The sequence below is a fragment of the Vulpes vulpes genome, chromosome 4 (genome assembly GCF_048418805.1).
Source record: "Vulpes vulpes isolate BD-2025 chromosome 4, VulVul3, whole genome shotgun sequence".
Lineage (NCBI taxonomy): Eukaryota > Metazoa > Chordata > Mammalia > Carnivora > Canidae > Vulpes > Vulpes vulpes.
This window is the reverse complement of record NC_132783.1, coordinates 55,773,542-55,780,849: the sequence shown is the minus strand read 5'-3', so window position 1 is coordinate 55,780,849 and position 7,308 is coordinate 55,773,542. Positions and strand designations below refer to the sequence as shown.

Genomic DNA, 7,308 nt, shown 5'->3' with positions numbered 1-7,308 from the left:
CTTTGATTTTGTCATCAGACTGTTCATTCATTCAACAATTCAACAATTTCTATTGAGTACTGGAAAAATAACAGAACAATTTCATGCTACATAAGGTTGCATTACAATTGCAGAAACAATTAAACAGGTATTTAAGCAGAGATATTTGTGTATTTGAGGAAGAAAGAATAGCAAATCCAAGAACTTTAAAGTCCAGAGCTTGGAACACTCAAAAAAGAGCAAGGAGGTTGGGGGAAAATGAACCAACAGTAGGAAATAAGGCCAGGAAGGTAGCCAGCAGATGTGGTAGGCCTTCAAATTATATTCTGTGTAATGGCAAACCATGGAATGTTGAATGCCAGATGTGACAGGGTCTGATTCCAACCAAAAACCCACTCTGGGAGCAGAAGGTACCTGGAGATCAGAGTCTACATGGAAAAAGTAGAGGCAAGGAAACATATTAGGGAAGAGATAATAGCGAGTTGAATGAGGGTAGTAGGAGCAGATAAGAGGGGAGGTGATTGGACTCAGAATATATTTTTAATGCAGAGACAACAGATTTGCTGATTGTAGGACCAGATATACCGGGTATCAGTAACAGCTTATTTTCTAGTTATTAATGTTTCATACAAACTATGACAACTTATCCTATAAAGTTTTAGTAGAGTAACAAATTATCATGCATGCCTTTACTAAAAGAAAACTAAAGTTTAGCAACCTCCAGTTAAGCCAAAGAGAAGGAAAAAACAAATTTCTAAATAACTGCATATAAATTGCTTTCTCATACCTGTAATACTCTTGGCCATAACCCTGGCCAGGTAAAATTTATTTGGAGTTTAAAAAACACAGAAGGTGAACTGTGGGCCACTGGGGATGGTGAAGGATCTCAAGATGGCTGGGCGAAAACTTGCTCTAAAAACCATTGACTGGGTAGCTTTTGGGGAGATCATATGCCAAAACCAGAAGGCCATTGCCAACTCCCTGAAATCCTGGAATGAGATGCTTACCTCCAGGTTGGCTACTCTTCCTGAGAAACTGCCTGCTATGGACTGGGCTTACTACAAGGCCAATGTGGCAAAGGCTGGCTTGGTAGATGACTTTGAGAAGAAGTTAAATGCCCTGAAGGTTCCTGTGCCAGAGGATAAATACACTGTCTAGGTGGATGCTGAGGAAAAAGATGTGAAAAGCTGTGCTGAGTTTTTGTCCCTCTCAAAGGCCAGGATTGAAGAATATGAAAAAGAGCTGGAGAAGATGAAGAACATAATTCCATTTGATCAGATGACTATTGAGGACCTGAATGAAGTCTTCCCAGAAACCAAATTAGACAAGAAGAAGTATCCCTATTAGCCTCACAAGCCAATTGAAAGTTTATAAACTTGAGTTGAGGAGAAAGCCCCGGCCTTCATATTATAAACATTGGACATTAAAAATAATGCTATGGGGATCCCTGGGTGGCGCAGTGGTTTAGCGCCTGCCTTTGGCCCAGGGCACAATCCTGGAGACCCCGGATCGAATCCCACGTCGGGCTCCCGGTGCATGGAGCCTGCTTCTCCCTCTGCCTATGTCTGTCTCTCTCTCTCTCTGTGACTATTATCAATAAAAAAAAAATAATAATAATAATAATAATAATAATAATAATGCTACGGAGGGAGGGTCGAGATGGTGGAAGAGTAGGGTCCCCAAGTCACCTGTCCTCACCAAATTACCTAGATAACCTTCAAATCATCCTGAAAATCTACGAATTCGGCCTGAGATTTAAAGAGAGACCAGCTGGAATGCTACAGGGAGAAGAGTCCGCGCTTCTATCAAGGTAGGAAGACGGGGAAAAAGAAATAAAGAAACAAAAGGCCTCCAAGGGGGAGGGGCCCCGCAAGGAGCCGGGCTGAGGCCGGGGCGAGTGTCCCCAGGACAGGAGAGCCCCGTCCCGGAGAAGCAGGAGCTGCACCAACCTTCCCGGTGGAAAGGGGCTCACAGGGAGTTAGAGCAGGACCCAGGAGGGCGGGGATGTCCTCGGGCTCCCGGGGACACTAACAGGCACCTGCGCCCCGGGAGAGTGCGCCGAGCTCCCTAAGGGCTGCAGCGCGCACGGCGGGACCCGGAGCAGCTCGGAGGGGCTCGGGCGGCGGCTCCGCGGAGGGGGCTGCGGGGCGGGAGCGCGAATCCAACAGCGCAGGCCCCGGAGCACAGGGCGCCGGGACACAGCCCAGGATCCGGCCTCCCCACGGGACAGGCAGAGGCCGGGAGGGCCCAGGACAGCCAGGACGCTCCTGCCCGGAGCTGAGCAGATCAGCGGCCCCGCCCCGGAGCCTCCAGGCCCTGCAGACGGAGAGCCCCGGAGCTACTGCGGGAGCTGACTCCAGGGCTGCAGAGCTGGCCCCGCCACTGCGGTTGTTCCTCCTGGGGCCTCACGGGGTAAACAACCCCCACTGAGCCCTGCACCAGGCAGGGGCAGAGCAGCTCCCCCAAGTGCTAACACCTGAGAATCAGCACAGCAGGCCCGTCCCCCAGAAGACCAGCAAGACGGACCAGTTCCAGGGGAAGTCAAGGGACTTAAAGTATAGGGAATCAGAAGATACTCCCCGTGTTTTTTTTTGTTTTGTTTTGTTTTGGTTTGGTTTGGTTTGGTTTTTTGGTTTTTTTCATTTTTTTTTTTGCTTTTTGATTTGTTCATGTCCCTCGCCCCTTTTTTTCCTTTCTTTTTCTTTCCCTTTTTCTTCTCTCTTTTTTTTCTTTTTCTCTTCCTTCTTTTTTTTTTTTCTTCTCTTTTCTTTCCTTCTTTCTCTCCTCTCTTTTCCTCCTTTTTCCAATACAACTTGTTTTTGGTCACTCTGCACTGAGCAACATGACTAGAAGGAAAACCTCACCTCAAAAGAAAGAATCAGAAACAGTCCTCTCTCCCACAGAGTTACAAAATATGGATTACAATTCAATGTCAGAAAGCCAATTCAGAAGCACTATTATACAGCTACTGGTGGCTCTAGAAAAAAAGTATAAAGGACTCAAGAGACTTCATGACTGCAGAATTTAGATCTAATCAGGCAGAAATTAAAAATCAATCGAATGAGATGCAATCCAAACTAGAAGTCCTAATGACGAGGGTTAACAAGGTGGAAGAACGAGTGAGTGACATAGAAGACAAGTTGATGGCAAAGAGGGAAACTGAGGGAAAAGGAGACAAACAATTAAAAGACCATGAAAATAGATTAAGGGAAATAAACGACAGCCTGAGGAAGAAAAACCTACATTTAATTGGGGTTCCCGAGGGCGCAGAAAGGGCCAGAGAGCCAGAATATGTATTTGAACAAATCATAGCTGAAAACTTTCCTAATCTGGGAAGGGAAACAGGCATTCAGATCCAGGAAATAGAGAGATCCCCCCCCTAAAATCAATAAAAACTGTTCAACACCTAGACATTTAATAGTTAAGCTTGCAAATTCCAAAGATAAAGAGAAGATCCTAAAAGCAGCAAGAGACAAGAAATCCCTGACTTTTATGGGGAGGAGTATCAGGGTAACAGCAGACCTCTCCACAGAGACCTGGCAGGCCAGAAAGAGCTGGCAGGATATATGCAGGGTCCTAAATGAGAAGAACATGCAACCAAGAATACTTTATCCAGCAAGACTCTCATTCAAAATGGAAGGAGAGATAAAGAGCTTCCAAGACAGGCAGGAACTGAAAGAATATGTGACCTCCAAACCAGCTCTGCAAGAAATTTTAAGGGGGACTCTTAAAATTCCCCTTTAAGAAGAAGTTCAGTGGAACAATCCACAAAAACAAGGACTGAATAGATATCATGATGACACTAAACTCATATCTTTCAATAGTAACTCTGAACGTGAACAGGCTTAATGACCCCATCAAAAGGCACAGGGTTTCAGACTGGATAAAAAAGCAGGACCCATCTATTTGCTGTCTACAAGAGACTCATTTTAGACAGAAGGACACCTACAGCCTGAAAATAAAAGATTAGAGAACCATTTACCATTCAAATGGTCCTCAAAAGAAAGCAGGGGTAGCCATCCTTATATCAGATAAACTAAAATTTACCCCGAAGACTGTAGTGAGAGATGAAGAGGGACACTATATCATACTTAAAGGATCTATCCAACAAGAGGACTTAACAATCCTCAATATATATGCCCCAAATGTGGGAGCTGCCAAATATATAAATCAATTAATAACCAAAGTGAAGAAATATTTAGATAATAATACACTTATACTTGGTGACTTCAATCTAGCTCTTTCTATACTCGATAGATCCTCTAAGCACAACATATCCAAAGAAACGAGAGAGCTTTAAATGATACACTGGACCAGATGGATTTCACAGATATCTACAGAACTTTACATCCAAACTCAACTGAATACACATTCTTCTCAAGTGCACATGGAACTTGCTCCAGAATAGACCACATACTGGGTCACAAATCGGGTCTGAACCGATACCAAAAGATTGGGATCGTCCCCTGCATATTCTCAGACCATAATGCCTTGAAATTAGAACTAAATCACAACAAGAAGTTTGGAAGGATCTCAAACATGTGGAGGCTAAGGACCATCCTGCTAAAAGATGAAAGGGTCAACCAGGAAATTAAGGAAGAATTAAAAAGATTCATGGAAACTAATGAGAATGAAGATACAACCATTCAAAATCTTTGGGACACAGCAAAAGCAGTCCTAAGAGGGAAATACATCGCAATACAAGCATCCATTCAAAAACTGGAAAGAACTCAAATACAAAAGCTAACCTTACACCTAAAGGAGTTAGAGAAAAAATAGCAAATACATCCTACACCCAGCAGAAGAAGAGAGTTAATAAAGATTCAAGCAGAACTCAACGAAATCGAGACCAAAAGAACTGTGGAACAGATCAACAAAACCAGAAGTTGGTTCTTTGAAAGAATTAATAAGAGAGATAAACCATTAGCCAGCCTTATTAAAAAGAAGAGAGAAGACTCAAATTAATAAAATCATGAATGAAAAAGGAGAGATCACTACCAACACCAAGAAAATACAAACGATTTTAAAAACATATTATGAACAGCTATACGCCAATAAATTAGGCAATCTAGAAGAAATGGATGCATTCCTGGAAAGCCACAAACTACCAAAACTGGAACAGGAAGAAATAGAAAACCTGAACAGGCCAATAACCAGGGAGGAAATTGAAGCAGTCATCAAAAACCTCCCAAGACACAAAAGTTCAGGGCTAGATGGCTTCCCAGGGGAATTCTATCAAACGTTTAAAGAAGAAACCATACCTATTCTACTAAAGCTGTTTGGAAAGATAGAGATGGAGTACTTCCAAATTCGTTCTATGAGGCCAGCATCACCCTAATTCCAAAACCAGACAAAGACCCCACCAAAAAGGAGAATTATAGACCAATATCCCTGATGAACATGGATGCAAAAATTCTCAACAAGATACTAGCCAATAGGATCCAACAATACATTAAGAAGATTATTCACCATGACCAAGTAGGATTTATCCCCGGGACAGAAGGCTGGTTCAACACTCGTAAAACAATCAATGTGATTCATCATATCAGCAAGAGAAAAACCAAGAACCATATGATCCTCTCATTAGATGCAGAGAAAGCATTTGACAAAATACAGCATCCATTCCTGATCAAAACTCTTCAGAGTGTAGGGATAGAGGGACCTTTCCTCGACATCTTAAAAGTCATCTACGAAAAGCCCACAGCAAATATCATTCTCAATGGGGAAGCACTGGGAGCCTTTCCCCCAAGATCAGGAACAAGACAGGGATGTCCACTCTCACCACTGCTATTCAACATAGTACTGGAAGTCCTCGCCTCAGCAATCAGACAACAAAAAGACATTAAAGGCATTCAAATTGGCAAAGAAGAAGTCACACTCTCCCTCTTCGCCAATGACATGATACTCTACATAGAAAACCCAAAAGCCTCCATCCACCCCAAGATTGCTAGAACTCATACAGCAATTTGGTAGCATGGCAGGATACAAAATCATGCCCAGAAATCAGTGGCATTTGTATACTCTAACAATGAGACTGAAGAAAGAGAAATTAAGGAGTCAATCCCATTTACAATTGCACCCAAAAACATAAGATACCTGGGAATAAACCTAACCAAAGAGGTGAAGGATCTATACCCTAAAAACTATAGAACACTTCTGAAAGAAATTGAGGAAGACACAAAGAGATGGAAAAATATTCCATGCTCATGGATTGGCAAAATTAATATTGTGAAAATGTCAATGTTACCCAGGGCAATTTACACGTTTAATGCAATCCCTATCAAAATACCATGGACTTTCTTCAGAGAGTTAGAACAAATTATTTTAAGATTTGTGTGGAATCAGAAAAGACCCCGAATAGCCAGGGGAATTTTAAAAAAGAAAACCATAGCTGGGGGCATCACAATGCCAGATTTCAGGTTGTACTACAAAGCTGCGGTCATCAAGACAGTGTGGTACTGGCACAAAAACAGACACATAGGGATCCCTGGGTGGCGCAGCAGTTTGGCACCTGCCTTTGGCCCAGGGCGCGATCCTGGAGACTCGGGATCGAATCCCACGTCAGGCTCCCGGTGCATGGAGCCTGCTTCTCCATCTGCCTATGTCTCTGCCTCTCTCTCTCTCTCACTGTGTGCCTATCATAAATAAATAAAATAAAATTTTAAAAAAAACAGACACATAGATCAATGGAACAGAATAGAGAACCCAGAAATGGACCCTGATCCACCCAGGGATCCCTATGTGTCTGTTTTTGTGCCAGTACCACACTGTCTTGATGACCGCAGCTTTGTAGTACAACCTGAAATCTGGCATTGTGATGCCCCCAGATATGGTTTTCTTTTTTAAAATTCCCCTGGCTATTCGGGGTCTTTTCTGATTCCACACAAATCTTAAAATAATTTGTTCTAACTCTCTGAAGAAAGTCCATGGTATTTTGATAGGGATTGCATTAAACGTGTAAATTGCCCTGGGTAACATTGACATTTTCACAATATTAATTTTGCCAATCCATGAGCATGGAATATTTTTCCATCTCTTTGTGTCTTCCTCAATTTCTTTCAGAAGTGTTCTATAGTTTTTAGGGTATAGATCCTTCACCTCTTTGATTAGGTTTATTCCCAGGTCAACTAATATTTGATAAAGGAGGAAAGACTATCCATTAGAAGACAAACAGTCTCTTCAATATATGGTGCTGGGAAAATTGTACATCCACATGCAGAAGAATGAAACTAGACCACTCTCTTTCACCATACACAAAGATAAACTCAAAATGGTTGAGAGATCTAAATGTGAGACAAGATTCCTCAAAATCCTAGAGGAGAACACAGG

General features: G+C 42.5%; 1 pseudogene; it reads left to right on the top strand.

Annotated features, from left to right (window-relative positions):
* The first annotated feature begins 855 nt into the window (after nt 1-855).
* On the top strand, nt 856-1,353 carry LOC112919616 (ATP synthase subunit d, mitochondrial pseudogene; annotated as a pseudogene).
* Nucleotides 1,354-7,308: the final 5,955 nt, after the last annotated feature.